The 10,099-nt window shown below is 41.4% G+C and overlaps 1 long non-coding RNA gene across 1 annotated transcript; it reads left to right on the forward strand.

The window, feature by feature from the left end:
* Nucleotides 1-6,998: 6,998 nt before the first annotated feature.
* LOC144588430 (uncharacterized) lies at nt 6,999-8,288 on the forward strand. The gene is made up of 2 exons (XR_013543997.1): nt 6,999-7,144; nt 7,457-8,288. It is a non-coding gene; the product is annotated as an uncharacterized LOC144588430 (long non-coding RNA).
* Nucleotides 8,289-10,099: the final 1,811 nt, after the last annotated feature.

Consider the following 10,099-nt stretch of genomic DNA (forward strand, 5'->3'; position numbering starts at 1 on the left):
CAGCATTGGGGTAGAAGGCAGTGTAATGTGCAGCAGGTACAACCTGTCACCTCTGAGTATTAAGAGATCCCCTTAAAGGGACCTGGGGGAAAGGGAATGGTCTGACCTAGCTTGGGAGCTGGGGGTTACCTCTGTCGCCAGGTAACAGGGAGCCATGGAGTCTGTGACTGTTATCCCTGGTGGTGACCCTCAACAAACCACTTATGGGTGGCGGTGGCATCTGGGTCTCCCGATGCACTGGATCCATTTCCAATGGTGGCCAGAAAAGCTACTGCTGTAATTAATAAAATGGTGTCCTTTCCAGAAGTGTTTCAGTGTGTTGTTATTGTATATGCTTCACACAACCTGGGCCTGCTCCACCCTAGGCCAACAATGCCAACTCTGTCCATTGGGTCAGGCTGTACTTACTCTTCTTCATTTTAATATTGTGTTTTATAAGAATTACATAATTCTAAATAATATTATGTTAGAAGAACTACATTAGGATTCTTGAGAACTTGATGCTGCCTTTTGCATTTAGCGAAGCAAGCTAATTTGTAAACCACAGGAGGTTGGACAATCAGCGATTTCCAAGCACTCTAAGGGCAAGCTTTCAGTAACATTTGCCCTCAGGAGCAAATGAAGAGCCTTGAGACTAAAAAGGAAGATACATCTGAGCAACAATCCTTGATCAAAACAATGGTTGTGACTTTACTTACTACAAAAATATAAACCCAGCTGCAAAACAAGGGAAGAGGATAATCATTCTAGGCCATTTAGGTCGTGTCTGAGATTTGGCCTGTGTACTATACCGCCCCTCACCAAACATCTGACCTGAGCAGGCAGAAGTTAAAACTAGTGTCAGCAGTATATTTTCCATACCACTCATAACTCCTTCAAAACTCATCACAGAGCCAAAAAAAATGGGAATCCCACCTGAACATGGAATGCCAGATCAGGCAAATACAAAATGGTTTATCAGCAATTTATGCCACTGGGAAGATAAAGTGTGTCAGCTATTATAGCTGCTTAAAAGGTAATTCTACTCCACCAAACTACATAAAAATGACAACTGCTTATTCAACAGATCAGGCCCACTTTGAGGTTCTATAAGAACAGAATCTACTTCCTTTTAGCAAAAAAACAAAAAAAAATTACTTCTCCGTTCTTATAGCATGGAACAGAACATCAGAGCATCAGAAAGCTGGCTGCAACTAAGGGCTCAGCTACATGTGATACTCCTACTTTGGCATCAGGTTTAACACACTTGAAATTGATTTTATATATATATAACCTACAGTTATCTCACTTTGAAAAAAAATAAAACAAATATTAAAACATGACAAGGGACCCAGAAAAATCACTTGAACCCCTTCTCGCCTCCCTGCTCTTTCTCTCTTCCTCCAGGGAAGTAGAGCAGCTTGGCTAGCTAGCTTCTGGCCAAGGATTCCATAACCATGTGATTTTAAACCTTCAAAAACCCCAAGCCAGCTCCCAATTCATTTCAATCATGTAACTCAGCTCTAAGTTTCAACTGTGAATTGTACTTGACATTGGTTTTCATACATCACCATTGTGGAAACGGCTCATAAAAAATAAGTTGCTGGACTGTTTGTCCTTAATTTGCCTCGTGCCAATGTACTGCGTATCATGGAGGTTAGGCTGGAGGTTATCTATACCTCCCTATTTTGAATAATCATAAACTAGAATAAGGTTCATTTCCAAAACAAATATACAAGTCTGTAGGACAATATAGTCTTTGTGTAGCAAACAGCATGCTAGTCAAGAATTACTTTGTTGTTAACATCCTACCTCATTTTTCATTCTACACTTTAACTACTGACCTGGGATTAAATTGTAATTTCACAGAGCCTTTCTTCCCAGAAGCTGCAGTGTGTTGCAGCATAAATGGCATAGGAACCACAAGCTCCGGGAACATGATGCCTCACAGAGAGGAGCTTAGGCCTGGATCTCTGCCAGGGATGAGGAATATATGGTTCTCCAGATATTACTCAACTGTAATTCCCAGAATCCATCAGTATTTACCAGGCTGGGCAAGGTTGATGGGAGTCCAGTCCAACAACACCTGGAATACCACATGTGCTCAACCTCTGTCCTATACCACTGTCCAGTTTTTTTCACTGTCTGCTGCATCAACTGCTTCTCACGTTCTTTATCCATCCAAGTGGCTGCATCCATTCTTCAAAGACAGGACATAACTGCTAGATAAAGGTGATATGGCAAAGGAGGACCCCCGAGCATCTCTCTGTACAACCACATTAAACAGCATCTCTAAATAGTGAACCATGGTCATTAAAGAGAGTGACACTTCATGAAGAAAAAGCCAAATCCTTGTTCAACCAATGGTTCATCAATCAGCAGTGCCTCATCTACTCCGAGTTTCAGTTTATTAAGCTTCATTCAGTCCATTACCAAATCCAGAGTGTCTGCCTGCCTGCCTGCCTATCTGTCTAACTATGCCCTTGATTTCAAGGATCCACCTTAAGTATGACTAGAGCTAGAACAAATTTACTATAGTTGTTTACTTACAGAACTAAGCAAGCTGGGGTGTGTGTGTGTGTGTGTGTGTGTGTGTGTGTGTGTGTGTGCGCGCATGCGCCTAGGGTGACCAGATGGAGCAGAAGACTCTTGGAAATGTAGATTGATTGTGTAAAAGAGGAAAGATACAATTCATTCTACAAGAGTATGCCACAAAACCTAGAGAAACATCAATCTTTTAGGTCAAAGGTGAAGAACCTTTGGCCTGTCCAATGTTTTGGACTACAGTTTTCACCATCCTTTATCACTGCCTATGAAGGAACGGGTTGCTGGGAACTGTAAACCAGAATATTTGAATGGGGACAGGTTCCAACACACCCATGTTTCAAATAATAGGGAAATTATTCTCCTTTGTATCTGCCTATCCTACCTGAAACCATTTATAGCAGTGTTCTAGCTGCATTGCAGCTGTAAAAGAATTTTAAACCTTTCTGAGTAACTCAGATTATTGGATGTTTCCCTCATGTCCGCCAGCACGTTCCTCTGGATAATATGCAATAAAAGTATGTAAAGAAGATAATATGTAACTAACTTTGCAGACAAAAGTCAGTTTGGTTTGGGGCATGTATATTTTCTACCGAGAGTCAAAAAGAGAGAAGCAGAAGGAATAATAGGCTAGTGTACATTATTTATGAATAAGAAATTCCACTACTTTGCAGTTCTGGCATTTATTTTGCAGACAAATCACCCACTTCTTTACCATCATACAATAACAAAACAAACCATCACACACACAAAAAAACACCACAGAGTGCTAAATGCCAAAAACAACTCAAATGATAGAAGACATTTTTCACCTAAAGGAAAGCTGAGCCAGCCTACAGATTGCTTACCTTACTTTTTAAGACAGTTCATGCATCCTGTAGTGTAAGGATACATTTTGAGTTCAAAACATCTTGGATGCCTTCTCTCCTCTTGTATTCTTAGACATCTTCTGAACAGAAAAAAAAATACTTAATAGCCATGTGTGTGTGTTATTTTCTGTTGGTGTCACATACCTCTGGGACCTCCATTGGCTTCCTCAATAATTAATACCTCTGCTGGGCATAAATGGCGAGGGTTACAGGCCTCCCTACTTATGACAGCTGGAGATGTCACTTTATTCTTTCTCTGCCTGTAAAGAAATAACCTTTCAGGAAGATCACACAACAGTTTATGCAGGCTGCAGAATGGTTCTTTTATCATCTAGGTGGGAAAGGATTACAGTGGCTAAAGTCTGGAGGTATTCTATACAGTATTCTGCACCATTGTTACTGCTATGTACAATCAAGTACATAGCAATATCTTAGCCATTAAGTCTTGCTTTCTCATGGATATGCCCAAGGTTTAATAGCCTCAGTTTAGTGAGAGTTCAGCCTCAATTTGTTCCAAAACCCATTATTCCTCTTTCAAATGCGGCAATGTTTTTGTGTCTGTTTTCTTTCTTGTCCATCTTTCACATCCATACATAGTAAATGGCAATAACATAGTACGTATAGATTATTTTGGTCTTGGTCTCTAGCAAAACATCCTACATTTAAGAATATCTTCTAGTTCCTTCATAGCTCATCTTCTGCATATCAGTCTCCTCTTAATTTCCTGGTTGCAGTCTCCATTTTAAAGATTAAATCAAGGTATAGAAAATCCTGAAGTTTTTCAGTTTCTTCTCTGTCAGAATGAAAGTTATATAATTCTTCAGTAGCTGTTATTTTTGGTTTCCCAACATTCAGCTGTTATTCTGTTATTGCACTTTCTTCTGTTCACTTTTCTCTGTAGTCATTTCAAGTTATTTCAGGTAATTGCTGCTTTCTGCCAGTAATACAGTGACATATGCATACCTTAAATTATAGCTGTCCCACCAATTTTTAGACCTCCATCTGTATGTAATCCAGCTATCCATATTGTGTGTTCTGCATATAGAATTAATATAGAGTGAAGTAAAATGCACCTTTATTTGACATCTTTGGCTCTGGGAAACCATTCTGCTTCTTTATATTTTTTTTTAATGAACCTCGTGGCGCAGTGGTTAAACCGCTGTACAGCAGCTAAAACTGTGCTCATGACCTGGGGTTCAATCCCAGGTAGCCGGCTCAAGGTTGACTCAGCCTTCTATCCTTTCGAGGTCGGTAAAATGAGTACCCAGCTCGCGGGGGGGGCAATGTATAGCCTGCATAATTGACTTGTAAACCGCCCAGAGAGTGCTTGAAGCTCTATGGGGAGGTATATAAGCAGCACACTTTAATAACAGTGCCTCTAGTCCAGAGTATATGTTACATGTCACTCTGATCAAATGTTGTGGCAAATCCTTTCCTTTAGAATGATCCATAGCTTTCTAAGATTCAGACAGTCACAGATTTTACTGTAATCTATAAAGCAGAAGCTGGTTTTCTTCTGAAATCTTTTAGTATGCTTTATTAGCCAATGTATATTTGCAATACAATCTTGAATGTGTTTTCCTTTCCTGAATCCATTGAACGCTGACATTTATCACTCCATATATGATAAAATCTTTGTTGTAAAACCTTGAACACCACATTATTTGCATGGGAAATTAATACAATGGTCTTCTAATTACTGGAATCTTTGCTGTCTCTGTGCTTCAGGACTGCAATATGCATTGAATGTTTCTTTTCCACATGTCATTGCATTTTTGTTAGGACCATGATAACTCTCTATAGTTTGAAATAACTCTATTGGTATCCCATCTGTTTCTGATGACTTATTTCTTCCAATTACTTTAAGAGTAGCTTTCATTTCACTGTCAAAAACTGGAGATTTTTCATCAAAATATATTTCTTTGAAGGAATTTGTCATCCTTGCTTCTATACTGTTTCCATCTTCGCTTTATTTTATTTGATCAAATAATATATTTCCCTGTTAATCCATCAGTATCACTAATCTTTATTTAAACTCCACTTTGACTTTGGTTCTCTTATGGAGCAGATGTATCTTTTCCCTTTTTGGTTGCCCTCTTATATTTCTTTGCAGTGATTATTATATTTCTCTTTGGTCCTACATGCAAGTCACTGGAAAGTTGCATTTAGCATTCTGACCCTATCTCTGCTTCTCATCTGTTAACAATTTTGAGAATTTTGTTGGTGATTCATAAAGACTTGTATTTTCTTTTGACTACAAGAATAGTTTGTTTACAAACTGTCACCTTAGATTAGTAATTTGCAACTAGAGTAGGCCCACTGACTCAATGTAAGGAGTTGGCTCATCAAATCTCACTGATCCAATGGGCCTTCTCTGGTGTGACTTACTATGGTATGCAATAGCTTTTAGTCATTATGTTAAAACAATTTGTTTAAACCGTTTGAAAGCATAACAGGAGAAAAAGATGTCTATGACAACAATAGGAGATAGCAATAAAAATGTCTTGAGTACAGAGTTTTGAATTTCTTTGGTTAAATTCTTTTAGCCACACAGCAGAAGTACAGGGATTGACAGAGCAGAATAGCTTCAATTTTCCCAGATTAGTCCACTCCTTTTTTTCATTCGGGCCCTTACACTCTCAATACCTCACTCTGAGACATTACAAGAAAGAATAAAAGCCATTTTCTTTAGTTACAGTTCAACAGATTAAGCAGCAAACTGATGAACATTACTGCCTGCTACAACAACAGACCTGAACAGACTCTAGAGCAGTGATGGTGCACCTTTTTGAGCCTGAGTGCCCAAACTGCAACACAAAATCAACTTATTTATTTCAAAGTGCCAATACTGCAATTAAAACCCGAATGCTGAGGTTTAAGTTTAGAAAAAACAACTGCTCCTGCACTGAAAGGGTTAAATGCTTGGGTTTTTCCCCTTTTTTCCCTATGGGTGGTATTAACAAATAAATACTTACTGGTTCTCCAATCCCCCACTGGGCTAGGCGTGTTATGGTCGCCATTGCACACCTCTGTACGTCGAAACCCCATATCTGTGGGGGATTGGTTACAAGCCCCCCATGGATGCTGAAAACTTTGGATAGTAGAGAACACTATAATAATAACTAGCATGGTAAAAGAGCAAAATCCACGAATATGTATGTCACGAGAACTAGCCAACCAAGGGAGCCAGAGACCATGCTATGTATTCTTCAACGATAACAATACCTAGTATGGTCTCAGGCTCCCTTTTATTAGGCCACTAATACAAATTTTTTTTTAAATCATGCAAAATGCAAGCTTTTGTGGATGAATCACATGATCAGAGGGACTGTTGACATCATCTTCAGGACTCAGCCAATCCTGAGGGTGCTGCTGCTGCTGCCTTGGGAACCCAACCCCACTCTCTTGGGTCTTTGTGACCTCACAGGGGCCTCACCTCTTTGATGGCAGATAAAAGGGGCTTGCTGGCCAGGGCAGGAGACCAGAAGGGAGGCCAGTGGGCAGAGGGCAGTCTGGCAGAGAGAGCAGCAGTGGCTGCAGGGGACCCAGCCCTTCTGCCCAAGGCAAGTTCTCTCGCGAAAGCAGGTGAACTTGCTAAGTGGGCTTGTGAGTTAACAGCTCGAAGCTGGCGGACATCCATGACTTGAAGCTGGCTGATGAATCGGGGGGAAGTCAGTGGATGCTGGCAGACAGAAGCTGGTGGAATCTCCCTGCGGAAGCTGGCTGAGGCCGCAAGGCGGAGGCCGGCAGAGGTTGGCGGATGAAGCCAGGGGACGTTAGCCTCCTGAAACCAGCTGGCAGAAGCTTAGTGGATATCGGTGGATGGAAGCCCGGGCATGCATGCGAATGGCTGGTGGAGTGAATGGTGGAGGCTGGCTTCAGAAGCAGAGTGGAAGAGATGAATGGGTGGATATTCCTGGTAGAAGCCAGTGGATGTTGGCAGGTGGAACTTTGGGATGAAGTTGCCAGAACATTGGTCAGTGAATATGCCTGGGTTGAAGCCAGTTGACGGCAGTGGATGAGCTCACCCCTTAGTTGTTTCTCTCTCTCTCTTTCTCTTCCAGGGCCCGAAGCTTCCTCTTCCCCAGGGGGATGCGAGTGACCAGAAGGCAGGCGTCCTGCTGGAGCTGAACCAGGCCGTTGTCTCCACTGAGGATACCCGTTTTGCCTCTTTTCCAAAACCAATAGAAGAATGTTCGGGAATGGTTTTGAAGTGCTGTCTTGTTTGTCTGGGCCTGTCACAGGATTATTTTCCCCATCTCCTCATTATATCTGGGGCCAATGCCTGGGGTGGGTCTTTGTGAAGTCATGGTGTGGGGCCTTGTGATGTCACAGGAATTGGGAACATAATATTTCTCCATGCATGTGTGTGGGAGTGAGCTAGGCATTGTGGTTTCCCTCTCTGAGCTCCTAAGCAAGTATATTATGTGTCATGTTGGACAGACACAGGAAGACAGTGAGCCCTGGTGCCATTCGGAGAGGGTTGGAATTGGGTACCCAAACACTATGGCCACCCCGTAACAATAAACGAGACTCACTCCTTCCCTTCCAGCACTGCTCTTCACATTTGTTTGCCTGGCCTGGAGATTCAGGAGAGCCCAGCCATTTCCTGGCACAGCAGCTCATTCTCTGAGACCTGGAAAGCCTCATCTTCATCATCAACACCATAAACAGTCCACCATAAACAGCTCCTTGCAGGGTACAAGTGGGGAGAAAATATGCCACTTCAACGAAGCTTCCAGTCCAACCTCTCACGCCAATTAAAGACATGGATGTTTCAGCAGGCCTTCCCATCACATAACTCCTGACGCCCTTCTTTCCTCTCTTACGGTTTTTTGTTTTGTGTATTGTGTATCGTAATGTAGTGCTTTTATCACTTAGAACTGTCTATTTACATTTTTATTGTATCATTTTATGATTGTTAGCCGCCTAGAGTGGTCCTCGCCCGACCAGATAGGCGGGATATAAATTAAATAAATAAACAAACAAACAAACCAAGGAAATGGAGATGGGCAATGATTTGGAGATGAGCATACATTAAAATTAATGTGGATCCATGACATGGATAGATGACAAAAATACACTGGTTCTGCAAAATCTGCTGCTTGAGGGCAGTGACTGCCTCTGAGTACCTAGTGCAGTGATGGTGAACCTTTTTGAACCCGGGTGCCCAAACTGCAACACAAAATTATTTATTTCAAAGTGCCAATGCTGCAATTAAAACCCAAATTCTGAGGTTTTAGTTTAGAAAAAACAACTGCTCCTGTACTGCAAGGGTTAAATGCTTGGGGTTTTTTTTCCCTATGGCTGGTATTAACAAATAAATACTTACTGGTCCTCCAATCCCCCATTGGGCTAGACTCGTCATGGTCACCATTGTACCCCACCTCTGGACCACTGCACCAGCAGAGCAAAGTGCCGAAATCCAGGATTGGAGGACGGGTAAGTATTTCTCTATGGCAACTTATGGCTCGTGTGCCCGCAGAGAGGGCTCTGTGTGCCAGCTGTGGCATGTGTGGCATAGGTTCGCCATCACTGCTCTAGAGAAATGAATATATATATACACTGGGCAGAGAGCCAGGGCTCTCTTTGAATTCAGAGGCAGGGAAGGAATGACTGGGTAGTGCTGGATAGACTGACAGTTCTGGACTGAAGTTTCCACAGCCTAGAAAGAACCCACCCAATCAAACCTACTAAAAGCAGCATGTGAGGCTGCAAAAACTCCAACATGATGAACTTCCTAACATCATAAACTCGAGATAAAACAAACTTGTACTTTTTGCTTTAATAAGTATGTTAGGTTTTAAAAGTGCCATCATACTGCATTATTTCTGCAACCCGACAAATACAATATAAGAAATAGCTGTTTAGAGATTTCTCCCAAGGTAAATGTGCTTAAGACTGATCTTCTCAGCTTAATCTTCCACTTGAGGCCACAGGTTGCTTCAAATGCAAACTTCTAGATGTTTTTAGACTAATTTATCTATAGGAGTTCAGAAATCAGTAGTTTTCAGTTTATGAATCTGTCCCAAGTGTAGTGAATATGGTACGAAATTTGTTGCTGTGACCTCTGCAGCCTTGCAAAATGGTAAGTGGTGGGGAGGGGAAAGAACTGTGATTTCTGAAGATTATACTTTTACAACTTCTCTAGTGTCCTGATAAAGTCATGCATTTGAAAGTGGCTCTGCACTGATGTACAAAATGAGTGGCTCTGCCCTGAGGTAGTTTTATTTTTAGAGGTACATGTGTCCCCCTTTCTCAATAGGACTGTAGGCACATGCATGGCCACAGCCACGACTATTAACAATCTTAATGAATGAAAATGTTATTAGCGTTGCGTTGGAAATGTCACTTTAAAGACATTAGACAGGGTGGTGCTATTTTGCTCTGCTTGGTCCAAAAGTAATGAATTTAATGTCAACATGTTAAAATGAAGATGTCGTTTCCAAGCTGTGAAAAAAATGCTTTTAAATTCAAACAAAAAAAGTGAACAGTGAAATAGAGAAATTTCCACAGGCACTTTAAAGATTAAAAAAGAAGAAGAGGCACTTCATCTGAGGGAAAGCAAAGAGTGATGGCTGAACCAGGGCTTAGTTCCTGGAAACATACATCTGTCATACAAATTGTGAAGCCAAAAGGACACACCACGGGTGAAGAACCTGCTGTGACATTTCTTTTTATTTTACATCCATCTTCACCCTACGAAG

Source organism: Pogona vitticeps, chromosome 3 (genome assembly GCF_051106095.1).
Source record: "Pogona vitticeps strain Pit_001003342236 chromosome 3, PviZW2.1, whole genome shotgun sequence".
NCBI lineage: Eukaryota > Metazoa > Chordata > Lepidosauria > Squamata > Agamidae > Pogona > Pogona vitticeps.